We start from the raw sequence: 12855 nt of genomic DNA, 5'->3' as shown, positions 1-12855 counted from the left end.
GCTCCAGCCTGGACATATCTCCTGTTCATTAATAACTATAGGATCACAGAGCTGGAAGATCATCTCATCTGAAGATGCAGAAACTGAGGGTCCAGAGAAGGAGAGTGATCTGCATGTTCACACAGCCAGTAAATGGCACAAAGGAGTATCAAATCATGGTGAAATGTCTTATGCCTAAATTCCCCACCCTAGTGACTATATCCCTAATGAATCAGCAATAGCCTAAGGAGAGAAGGGCTCAGGCCAGGGGAGGGGTGGATGGTAGGAGGAAAGTAGAAGCTTAGGTGAATGTGGAGGTGGAACGGGAGGTATATGGGAAAGTAGCAGTTGTTATTATGTTGGTTTACATTTTTTTCTCTTTAAACTTGATTTCATGTTGATCTATTCTAATTAACCAGGTGGTACTGTTGGTTCTTAAAGGCCATTGAAGGGTTTAGGCTATTTTAAGAAATGGGCCAGAGCAGGAGGAAGGGAATCCGAGTATTACTGCTTTAGGGGATGTCCCTGGCTCCTTCCTGTTCATGCTGTTGAGCCCAAGTGGACCAGACGTGGCCCCTGAAAGTTTGTCTTTACCAGCTAACTTCGGAGTTTCTAAACGCCTTAATAGCTGTGCAGGTGCCTCACTCTCATCTTCCCTTTCCTAGTCTCTCTCTTTACCCAGCACAACCCATAAGTCTTATCTGGAGACTTAGACAGGGAGAAGAAGGGAAAGAAGTGCCTTTTCCCTTTCATAAACTCACATCAGAGATACCCAGAGCACAGTTCAGAGCTCTTGTTCCCATGCTTTGACTGCTGGGCTAAAGATGAGCAGTGGCTGAGTGGGAAAAGACTGAAAACCCAGCAGAGTCTCCATAGGTCATCTCCTCCATTCTTCTGCCACTGCTGGAACCGCTATACTATAGTACTGCAGCAGCTCTGAAACTTTTTGATCTCAGAACCCCTTTACACTCTGAAAACTTATTACAGACCCAAAGAGCTCTTGTTTATATATGTAGGCTTTGTCTATTGATATTTTGTCTACCAATATTTACTGTAACAGAAATTTAAACTGAGGAATTTTTAAAAATCCGTAATTTCATTGCATAACTGTGAACACGAGTTACATAGTTTTAAAAATTAATTAATTAATTAATTAATTTTTGGCTGTGTTGAGTGTTCGTTGCTGCGGCGAGCGGGGTCTATTCTTTGTTGTGGTGCGTAGGCTTCTCATTGCAGTGGCTTCTCTTGTTGCGGAGCATGGGCTCTAGGCATGCTTGCTTTAGTAGTTGTGGCTCACAGACTCAGTAGTTGTGGCTTGTGGGCTCAGTAATTGTGGCTCACAAGCTCTAGAGCACAGTCTCAGCAGTTGTGGCACATGGGCTTAGTTGCTCCGCAGCACGTGGGATCCTCCCAAACCAGGGCTCGAACCCATGTCCCCTGCATTGGCAGGAGGATTCTTAACCACTGTGCCACCAGGCAAGTCCATGATCTTTCAAAACAAAAATAATTTAATGAGAAGAGTGGAAGTTTTTTTTTTTTTTTTTTTTTTTTGCGGTACGCGGGCCTCTCACTGTTGTGGCCTCTCCTGTTGCAGAGCACAGGCTCCGGATGCGCAGGCTCAGCGGCCATGGCTCACTGGCCCAGCCGCTCCGTGGCATGTGGGATCTTCCCGGACTGGGGCATGAACCCGTGTCCCCTGCATCGGCAGGTGGACTCTCAACCACTGCGCCACCAGGGAAGCCCCAAGGGTGGAATTTTTAATGTCTGGCTTAATAAAAGATGGATGGATTCTCCTATCTGCTTCCACATTCAGTCAACTGCAATATAGTATTCTGGTTGAATAACATGAACCAAATCTGGACTCACACAGATATGTAGTTGGAAAAGGGAAAAATATTTTAATGGCTTTTCCAGATAATTGTGGTTACTCCCTTTAATACCACACCAAAATTAAACGACTGTTAATTTTGTAAAGGTTGAAAACATAACTATAAACTTTTCATATTCTGTTACATTAAAATTTATTGGTCTATCTTTGGATGGTTGTTTTACTCGTATATGGGTTTGTAACATCAGCCATTGGTCATTTGGGAAATATTGGTCCACTGAGTTATGTAGGTCTTGCAAATACTGACACATTTAATTATATAATATCGAAAACCACATTTGTTAATATTATCACTATCTCAGGACTTCCCTGGTGGTCCAGTGGTTAAGACTCCACACTCCCAATGCAGGGGGCCCAAGTTCTATCCCCGGTCAGGGAATTAGATCCTGCATGCCGCAACTAAGAGTTCGCATGCTGCAACTAAAAGATCCTGCACGCGGCAACGAAGGTCCCACATGCGGTAACTAAGACCCGACGCAGCCAAATAAATAAATAAATATTTTAAAAAGTATTATCACTATCTCTTCAGAAAAGTCTTTTAAGTTTTGGGAAACTGTAAACCAATGGTAGTGGGTACAATTTTGCAAAATCCTCATTTTTGCCCCAAAGCCTGAATTTTATAACTGGAAACAAATACTGTCAGCTGTTTCCCTTCAGATGGCAGGCTCCAGAAAATGTCTGCCAAATACACAAGTCTGAATTGCCAAAACTTATCTGTCAGTCACACTTTTCATGTAAAAATGGTATTCCATGAAAAAGTGGTTAGTTCAGCTTTGCAACTGGAAAGTTCAGCTTTGCTGCCTAAGTCTTTTTCCTTGAGACAATCATGTTCTTGAGGCAAGCAATGTATAGCAGAAGTGCTTTATGTATACTTCCCATTTCCTCACATAGAATATTTAAAATATATGTACTCAAGTGTTGAGTTTTGTTTTCTGTTTTTAATATTTATTTATTTATTTGGCTGCACTGGGTCTTAGTTGTGGCACACGGATCTTCGTTGCTGTGTGCAGGATCTTCGTTGAGGCATGCAGGATCCTTAAGTTGTGGCACGCAGGATCCTTCAGCTGCGGCATGCGGGCTCTTAGTTGTGGCATGCACGTGGGATCTAGTTCTCTGACCAGAGATTGAACCTGGGCCCCCTGCATTTAGAACGTGGTGTGTTAACCACTGGACCACCATGGAAGTCCCAAGGGTTGAGTTTTAATAAAATTAATTTTACCTGCTCCATTAAGGATATTCGTATTAAATTTGGCTTTTTTTTCCCCTTTGCGTGCTGAGTGGAGAAGACTACATTAACTACTAGTACAGTTTGATACCATTGCCTTGAATCGTGCTGAGGCACCAGCAATTTTTACCCACCATTGCTTTTTTTTTTTTTTTAATATTTATTTTGCTGCCCCGGGTCTTAGTTGCAGCATGTGGGATCTAGTTCCCTGACCAGGGATGAAACCTGGTCCCCCTGCATTGGGAGCATGGAGTTTTAAGCATTGGACCACCAGGGAAATCTCTACCCACCATTGCTTTCATACTATCAAAAAGTCAACACAGTGAAGAGTTGTATCTTAGAATTATAATGAAAACAGTTTTGATTCCACAGCCCTGAAAAGGCCTTGGGGCCTCCAGGAGTCTATAAACCATACTATGAGAACTGTGGCAATATATGTGTGTGTATGTGCGTGTACATTAAAATATATGTAAAATAGTTCTCCCCTAAGTTCACATTTCTCTGAGTTAAATATAATTCTCTATATCTGACCTTAAAAAGTACATTCTAGGGCTTCGCTGGTGGCACAGTGGTTGATAGTCCGCCTGCTGATGCAGGGGACGCGGGTTCGTGCCCTGGTCTGGGAAGATCCCACATGCCACGGAGCGGCTGGGCCCGTGAGCCATGGCTGCTGAGCCTGTGAGTCCGGAGCCTGTGCTCTGCAACGGGAGAGGCCACAGCAGTGAGAGGCCCGCGTACCGCAAAAAAAAAAGTACATTCTAAATTTTAATGAATTTGCTTTTTCCTCCCAATTTTAATTTATTGGACAAGTAACATTACAACAATAGAGCTATTTTAAAATTTAAAAAAATCATCTACCAACTTCTTAGTTTAAAGGTAATAATGGCGGGTGCTTTTGGAAATCTATTATTGCAAAAGTGTTATATGATCATTGTAAACAAATTCAAACAATAAGTGTATGAATAAAATATTTTTACTCAAAAGCAGAAATAATTGCATATATTTTTTTGCTCAGCAGTTTACCATGAACATTTTACTTGGAGTTTTCATTCATTCTTTTTAACAAGTGTATACCAGGTCGTTTTATAGCTGTACTGCAACTTAGCCACTTTCTTATTGATGGACAAGCAAGGTTTCAATGAATTTCCTTGTACAAATATTTTTGAGCTCATGTGTGAGTGTCTCTGGGCACTATTCCCCCAGAATTGGAAGTGGATTTGCTAATCAAAGGGTATGCACATTTAAAAATTTGAAGGCTGGGCTTCCCTGGTGGCACAGTGGTTAAGAATCCGCCTGCCAATGCAGGGGACACAGGTTAAGCCCTGGTCCGGGAAGATCCCACATGCTGTGGAGCAACTAAGCCCGCATGCCATACAACTACTGAAGCCTGCGCTCCTAGAACCCGTGCTCTGCAACAAGAGAAGCCATCACAATGAGAAGCCCGTGCACCGCAACGAAGAGTAGCCCCTGCTCGCGGCAACCAGAGAAAAAGCCTGTGTGAAGCAACGAAGACCCAACGCAGCCAAAAATAAATAAATAAATAAAATAGAATAAATTTATTCTTTAAAAAATTTTTTTTTAAATTTGAAGGCACCTCCAAACTGATTTCCCTAAAGACTGTATCAATTTTCACTCCTGCTAAAGGTATATGAGAGAGCAACATGGGACTTGTTTAGTGTAACTGCTGGGCAGGAGATGATCAGGGACTGAATAGTGGTCTCACCATTGCTCTTGGGTTTTTTAATATTTCTGAATCCTTTGGTCACTCTCCAGGAATCCTAGTATTCCTCTAAAATCTCTAGTAGATAGAGCAATATTGCTGCTTTCTTAAGACTCTCTATTACAGCTCAGTCTCAGATAAAAAAGCTGCCAGCTTATGGGCAGAGGCATTGGGACAGTCTAGGGCTTTAGCTAAACACCAGAGGCCACTGACAGGTTTGCCCATTTCTCAGACATTTGTCCTACATAATTCTTGTATTGGTGAAGGAATCTTCTTCAACTGACAAACCTTTTGCATCCACTAGATCTCTGCTGGAAAAGTCCAACCCTGGCTGTTTTTTTCTTCCTTGTCACCAGTGGTGCCAATGCCAGGATTTAAGAAGGCCCTCTAGGTGAGAAGTTTCAAGGTAGAGTCCTGACCACAATTTTCCTTACAGCTTCTGTGAACTTGTACCAGACTCATGTCTCAACTAGACTATCTATGGGTATACTTTCGGGGCCATAGTAGACACCATGCCACTTCTTTGGGGCAGAACATCTGGGAGGTGGCACTGTTACCTGACCTGAAGGTAAATGCCATGCTGTGTCTCCTGATTTATGAGCCTGCCTTGATGAGCAAGGGGTGTGGTAAACTGAATTGAGTTCAAACACTCCACTAGAGTCTCCAAGATCAGCCTTCAGAATGACTCAGTTCTCACGTATAAGCCAAAATTCCTCCCCGAGCTGGAATCCTGGGCTTGTTCGCTCCTGACTTTGGTAAACAATGATGTACTTCTGATTCTTACAGGAAACATCGGAGGGTTAGATAGACAGGGTCATAGAGGAACCTCAGAGATTTTCCAGCAAGGTATTGACCCTAATGCCCATTCCTCCAGTTCCTCCTTTATTAAAAGGAGGGATGTTTAGTTTTTTATAAATTTATTTAGTTTTGGCTGCACTGGGTCTTCGTTGCTGCGCGCGGGCTTTCTCTAGTTGCGGCGAGCAGGGGCTACTCTTCATTGCCGTGCGCGGGCTTCTCATTGCAGTCTTCTCTTGTCGTGAAGCACAGGCTCTAGGCACGTGGGCTTCAGTAGTTGCAGCACGCAGGCTCAGTAGTTGTTGCTCACGGGCTCTAGAGTGCAGGCTCAGTAGCTGTGACGCACAGGCTTTGTTGTTCCGCGGCATGTGGACTGCGGCTCGAACCCGTGTTCGCTGCATTGGCAGGCGGATTCTTAACCACTGCGCCACCAGGGAAGACCCGGGAGTGTTTATTAAAAAGACTAAAGAGGGCTTCCCTGGTGGCGCAGTGGTTGAGAGTCCGCCTGCCGAGGCAGGGGATGCGGGTTCGTGCCCCGGTTTGGGAGGATCCCGCGTGCCGCGGAGCGGCTGGGCCCGTGAGCCATGGCCGCTGAGCCTGCGCGTCCGGAGCCTGTGCTCCGCGGCGGGAGAGGCCACAACAGTGAGAGGCCCGCATACCGCAAAAAAAAAAAAAAAAAAAAAAAAAAAAAAAAAAAAAGACTAAAGGACTCCTTAAGAGCCCTTCTGATTCAAAAGTGATTTACTACGTGCCAGACCACCATGACCTGAAAGATAAGCTGATTCTTGCTGTGGGGTTTACTATTTAACTGTTCTCCCATCAGTTTCCAAACCATGAGATTCCATTCCAGCCGTGGGACCTTCTAAAGTCTATGGCAGAATGCCGTGGTACCAGTAAAGAAGAGCTTCTACAAAAGATGGGTGTGGCTGCCCAAGTCGTAGGGCACAAGAGGATGTTTGGAGTGGTTAGCCTCAGGTTTCCCAAGTGTGGAATGGGATAGGTGGGGGCTTCATTGTGATGCACATGATAGGGTTCTGTGTTTCTCCAAGGGAGAGCCTGATTGCAGGCTCTTCGAACCCTCTTCTTGTCAAAGTGCTCATGCAACTGTGACCAGTGCATCTGGGCTGAACCCTTATATACTTGCTGGTACTTATTCCTCAGTGTGATTCTTGACCTTCCCTTTTAATTAGTACTGAGGGATGGCGGGAAGCTCATAGAATTGCTGCTAGTACTCATATTTTCAGTATGCATCTTTCAGTGGAGGCAATACCCAAAATATATTCACCAAGGATTCACCTGGGGGGAAAGTGACTTCACCTTCATTGCTAACCACATGACCTTTCTGCATAGAGATGTTTCTTTTTGTGGAAAGCAAAGCTACAACTTGACATCTTTTAAAAATTTGTTTCCAGTTACAGTAAAAACATTTGTTCCTTTTTTAAAATTTTATTTACTTATGTATTTATTTTTGGCTGTGCTGGTTCGTCCTTGCAGCGCATGGGCTCTAGAGCACGCGGGCTCAGTAGTTGGGGCACACAGGCGTAGTTGCGGTATGTGGGATCTAAGTTCGGCGACCAGGGATTGAACTCGGGCCTCCTGCACTGGGAGTATGGAGTCCCAACCACTGGACCACCAGGGAAGTCCCTCTTTATCTGTTTCTGTTCAGTATGTTTCTCTTGAGGGTTTCTTGCGGACTTACCATGTAATGTTCTATATTGGCTAAGTTCCCCCCATTGCTGTTTGAAACCAAACACATAGGGTGAAGTCATCATCATCTTCTTTATCTGAAAAATAATTGTTCCTGCTTAATTTTTCTAACACTGCCAATAAATATCCCATTTGATCAGTTCCCTGATTTTATACATAAAGTGATTTTTTCTTACAAACTATATTAAATTTATTTTCCTGATCACCAGAGTACTATACTATGTATAGAAAAATTGAAAACATAAATAAATAAAATAAATAAAAACACCCATTATCCCACCATCCACAGATAATCTCTCTGTCTGGTGTATGTCATTTTGATGTTTGGGAATATTCTATCCATTCTAGTGTATTGGGAATACTATATATGCTTTGTTTTATAATTTTATCTTTTATTTAATATAATGTGAACTTCATTTTTAATAACTATAGAACCAAATTGTATACCAAAATCGAGTTAACATCAATTAATTCCTGTTAGATATTTAGGTTGTATTGATTTTTTTTTTTTTTTACTATATGATATTTTGTGCCATGTCTAAATAACTCTTAAAGGTAAATTCTTAGAAGTCCAAGAAATAAACATTTTTTAAAATGAACTTTTATAAGAGTAGATTTTAAAAGTTCTCATCACAATAAAAAAAACTAACTGAGGTGACATATGTTAACTAAATTTACTGTGGTTAATCATTTTGCAATATATACATGTATCAAATCATTATGTTGTATACCTTAAACTAATACAATTAGTGTCAATAATTATGTCAATTATATCTCAATAAAACTGGAACAATAAAAATAAAATAAATAAATGTAAGAATAAAAATAAAATAACTTAATTAAAATAAAAACTTTAAATTTTGGAATAGTTTTAGATTTAAAGAAAAGTTGCAAAGATAGTACAGAGCTCCTAAATAGCCCATCCCCAGTTTCCTCTGTAACTAACATCTTAACATTAGTATGGTACATTTGTCACAATTAATGAGCCAACACTGATACATTATTATTAGCTAATTGATACATTATTATTAACTAAGGTCCATACTTCATTCAGATTTCCTTCATGTTTACCTCATGTCCTTTTCCTGTTCCAGAATCCCATTCAGGATATCATATTACATTTAGTCATCATGTCTCCTTAGGCTCCTCTTGACTATGACAGTTCTCATACTGCTTGCACATATCAAGGATACATACTATTAACATGATTTATCACTGTTGATGTTAATCTTGACACCTGTCTGAGGTAGTGTTTGTCAGGTTTCTCCACTATAAAGTTACCCTTCCCCCTCCCTTTTCCATACTGTACTCTTTGGAAGGATGTCACTAAGCACAACCTACACTTAAGGAAAAGGGAGTTATGCTTCACCTCCTTGAGGGCAAAGTATCTACATAAATTTGGAATTCTTGTGCATGGAAGACTTATCTATTCTCTCCATTCATTTATTTATTCAATCATTTACTTATATACATATGAACTCGTGGATATTTATTTTATACTTCGGGTTATAATCCAATACTAATTATTTGCTCAAATTGTCCCAGCTTTGGCCATTGGGAGCTCTTTCAGTTAGCTCCTGTATCTCTCTGAGATACCCTCATTATTCTGTGTATGTGTGTATGTTTAGTACTTTCTTACTTTCTGGCACTATAAGATGATCCAGGCTCATCTTGTACAATATATTTACTGCCCCAGTCCTAGAATCAGTCATTTCTCTAAGCAGCCATGGTTCCTTTTATTGAAGAACGATATTAAAAACCAGGAGTATAAGGTGTGCATGTTGCTACTGGAATGTCATTTCTAGCTGACAGAGCAAAAAAAAATATGTGTATACTAACTTGTGTAATATACATACCTATACATATTTCTACATATATTCACTTGTAACTATAGTAAACTAAATATGAGTTCATACTCATGTTTCCAGCTCTAACCCATCACCACACAGATCATTCTAGCCTATTCCCCTTGCTCATCTGTAGTCTCCCACTCTAACAGTGAGAAAGTAGGCTCCCACAATCTGTCATCCATTTACATAATTGTTCAGTTCCAGTACACATACATAGTGGTTTCAGAACTGTTAATGCATAATCTCCATGGGAAACAACTTGATCAAGCATAGTACAGCGCTTATGTGCTGTTCCTTTTGTCTTTAGTCTTAGAGCCACCACTCATTTCCAAAGTTACGTAGGTCAGTATATTTTTCCTTCACTTCCTTCAGTGAGGTTGTTTCACACATTTTTAAAAAAAAATAAACTTATTTATTTATTTATTTTTGGCTGCATTGGGTCTTCATTGCTGCGCACGGGCTTTCTCTAGTTGCGGCAAGCGGGGGCTACTCGTGGGCTTCTCATTGTGGTAGCTTCTCTTGTTGTGGAGCATGGGCTCTAGGCGTGCAGGCTTCAGTAGTTGTGGCACTTGGGCTCAGTAGTTGTGGCTTGCAGGCTCTAGAGCTCAGGCTCAGTAGTTGTGGTGCATGGGCTTAGTTGCTCCACGGCATGTGGGATCTCGGACCAGGGCTTGAACCTGTGTCCCCTGCATTGGCAGGCAGATTCTTAACCAATGTGCCACCAGGGAAGTCCTGTTTTGCACATTTGTGATACAATTAGATTCTTTTGCCATAGTCTGCATTCCATTCTGGGATCCTCTGGACTACTAAATGATTTAAAAAAATTTTTTTCATACGTTAAATTTCATTCTTTGTACTGTAAAGTTCTATAGGTTTGACGAATGAATAGTGTCATGTATGTACTATTACAGTATCATACAGAATACAATATCATACAGAACTTTACCACCCCAAAAAATCCTCTGTGCTTCACCTATTCAACTCTTCCCCCACCTCAACCCCTGGCACATTGATCTGTTTACTATCTCCATAGTTTTGCCTTTTCCAGAATGTCATATAAATAGAATCATACAATATGTGGCCTTTTCAAACTGGCTTCTTTCACTTCACAATATGCATTTAAAATTCATCTTTGTCTGTGCATGGTTTGACAGCTCATTCCTTTTTATAGTATTCCATTGTACGGCTGTACCACACTTTGTTTACCCATTCATTTATTGAAGGACACCATGGTTGCTTCCAGAAGCAATGATTATGAAGAAAGCTGCTATAAACTTCCCCATGCAGGATTTTATGTGGATATAAGTTTTCAAATCAATGGGTAAATATTTAGAAGTGCAATTGTGCATTGTATGGTAAGACCATGTTTAGCATAGTAAGAACCTTCCAAACTCTTTTCCAGAATGGCTGTACCATTTTGCATTCTCCTCAGCAATGAATGAGAGCTGCTGTTGTTTTGCATCCTCACCAGCAATTGGTACTGTCAGTTTGCTGGATTTTAGCCATTCTAATAGGAGGAAATAAAAATTTAAAGAAAGGATCTTGATACATAATACCACATTTCCCTTCAGAAAGTTTGTATTGATTTCTCTAGAGTAACTTTTGTTCCTAACTCTACTGTTCCCCACATTTCATCAGGCATCAAGTCATGCTGATTCTTATGCTTGCTGACAGTTCCATTCTCTCATTTTGATAGCCACTCCCCTGACTCAGGCTTTCATTACCTCACACCGGGCCTAAGCACAACAGCAAGACTGCTTGTTTCCTAGACTCCAGTACCTCCTTGTTCCATATCCCAACTCATACAATGCAGCCCAAACAAAACAAAACAAAAAGTTGTAATCTCCCTTTGACAATTTTTATCTTGGTAACTTTGCTTTTCAGTAACTACGAACCGAAATTTAAAGCCCTCAGTCCAGCATTCAACATTTCTTTAACCAAATTTCTCTTTAATCCTCTTTCTGATTTCTCTGCACTGACCAAGTTATTCTTTTAACCATTCCTTTCCATTTGGAAGGCTTTACCTCTTCTATTTCCCTCAGTTAGTTCCTAGTTCAAAATGATAATAATCAAAGTTTTTTCCTAACAGACCTACTAGAGAATGGACTTGAGGATATGGGAAGGGGGAAGGGTAAGCTGTGACAAAGCGAGAGAGAGGCATGGACATATATACACTACCAAACATAAGGTAGATAGCTAGTGGGAAGCAGCCGCATAGTACAGGGAGATCAGCTCGGTGCTCTGTGACCGCCTGGAGGGGTGGGATAGGGAGGGTGGGAGGGAGGGAGACGCAAGAGGGAAGAAATATGGGAACATATGTATAACTGATTCACTTTGTTATAAAGCAGAAACTAACACAACATTGTAAAGCAATTATACTCCAATAAAGATGTAAAAAAAAAGCTTTTTCCTAAATAAACTTACTCTATTTTGATTTCTCTATTACTTTCTACCTACTCAATACTGCAAAATAGTTTATTATAGTGTCTTGAATTTGTCTTTCTGTTGTTTAAGACTGTTCTCTATTATCCCCACGTGCATTTTATCTACCTAATCATCAGTCAATAAGTATATGCATCAGTGTAACTGAAAAGAAGTACATTATCTTCTGCTTCTTTTATGTTTTCTCTAAAGACTTGGCAAAGTGCCATGCACACAACAGGAATTAAATAAATGTTGGTTGAATGTACATGTGAAAAAATTGCAAAACTAATTTGAAATATTTGAAAAAACTTTTATTACACAAAAAGTATATGTTCACTGTGGAAAAGTAAAAAAGAAAAGCCTAGAAAATATTCAAAAAAGAATTTTATAAATCTCTGTACAAATCTATTACCCCAAAGATAATTACTATTAACATCTTGGTTTTACATGTAACCTACCATACTTTTTCCATACATGTATGATATTTGATTTAAAGTGATGACTATGTTTTGTGGTATGGAATGTCTCTTAAGTTATGTACCTTTAAAGTGTACATCAAAAGGTCAACTGGACACACAAACTTTCTTGGTCAAGGAGCACAGCATCACGCCCAGAAGTATACTAGTCACTTGAAGTAGATTTGGTATTTCTGATTCTCAACTCAGAGACCCTCCCACCAAATCCTACTACTTCCTCTCAACCCTATTGCATATTCTCCTTGACATGCTGTCCTCTGTTAAACAATTCAAGGATTAAGGAATCCTGATAGAACCCCAAGGAAGAAAATGAATATGGGTATTAATTGTTCTCTCCTCTCTCCATTGCTGAGAACCTGAGTGATTCTACTACAAGAGGTATTTATATACTTGTTAGTTTTAGAAGTTATATATATATATACACATATACACTTTTCCCATTTTCAGGTAGGCTCAGTAAATTTTCTGAATAATTTGGTATAATTTTCTTAGGCTATGTGGTGGGGTAATCCAGCTGCAGGCATAGCTCCTTGTTTTTTAAAACATGCCCACTTCCTACATCTTGCAGGTATATTCAAGTATAGCTCAAATAAGTGGTAGCCTTCAGCCTGGTTGCAATTTTATTTTTCAATTGAACTAAGTTGTGCCCAGAACTTCCTGGAGGATAGAGAGTAGGTTTATTATAGGAAACAATAGTTTCCTATCCAGTTTATAGTACTGGATAGATAAATTATAGTATGCCTGGTTAACAGAATACTATGAAGCAGTAAACAAGAATTACAGAGCTCTTT

General features: G+C 40.2%; 1 long non-coding RNA gene across 4 annotated transcripts in view; it reads right to left on the bottom strand.

Annotated features, from left to right (window-relative positions):
• Window positions 1-12855, bottom strand: part of LOC113614274 (uncharacterized) — a 30021-nt gene that overhangs the window by 13385 nt on the left and 3781 nt on the right. For 3 of the 4 annotated variants that reach the window (XR_003430566.1, XR_003430567.1, XR_003430565.1), the window contains exon 2: window positions 7307-7391. This is a non-coding gene — a long non-coding RNA (uncharacterized LOC113614274). Of the gene's footprint in view, window positions 1-1425; window positions 1469-7306; window positions 7392-12855 lie in introns of those variants that run through there. The other variant, XR_003430562.1, reaches the window with a different exon arrangement.

The sequence above is a fragment of the Aethalodelphis obliquidens genome, unplaced genomic scaffold (assembly GCF_003676395.1).
Source record: "Aethalodelphis obliquidens isolate GAN/ISIS:26980383/991018 unplaced genomic scaffold, ASM367639v1 scaffold4, whole genome shotgun sequence".
Classification (NCBI taxonomy): domain Eukaryota; kingdom Metazoa; phylum Chordata; class Mammalia; order Artiodactyla; family Delphinidae; genus Aethalodelphis; species Aethalodelphis obliquidens.
The sequence above is the reverse complement of the archived record's forward strand: the minus strand, read 5'-3'. Positions and strand labels throughout refer to the sequence as shown.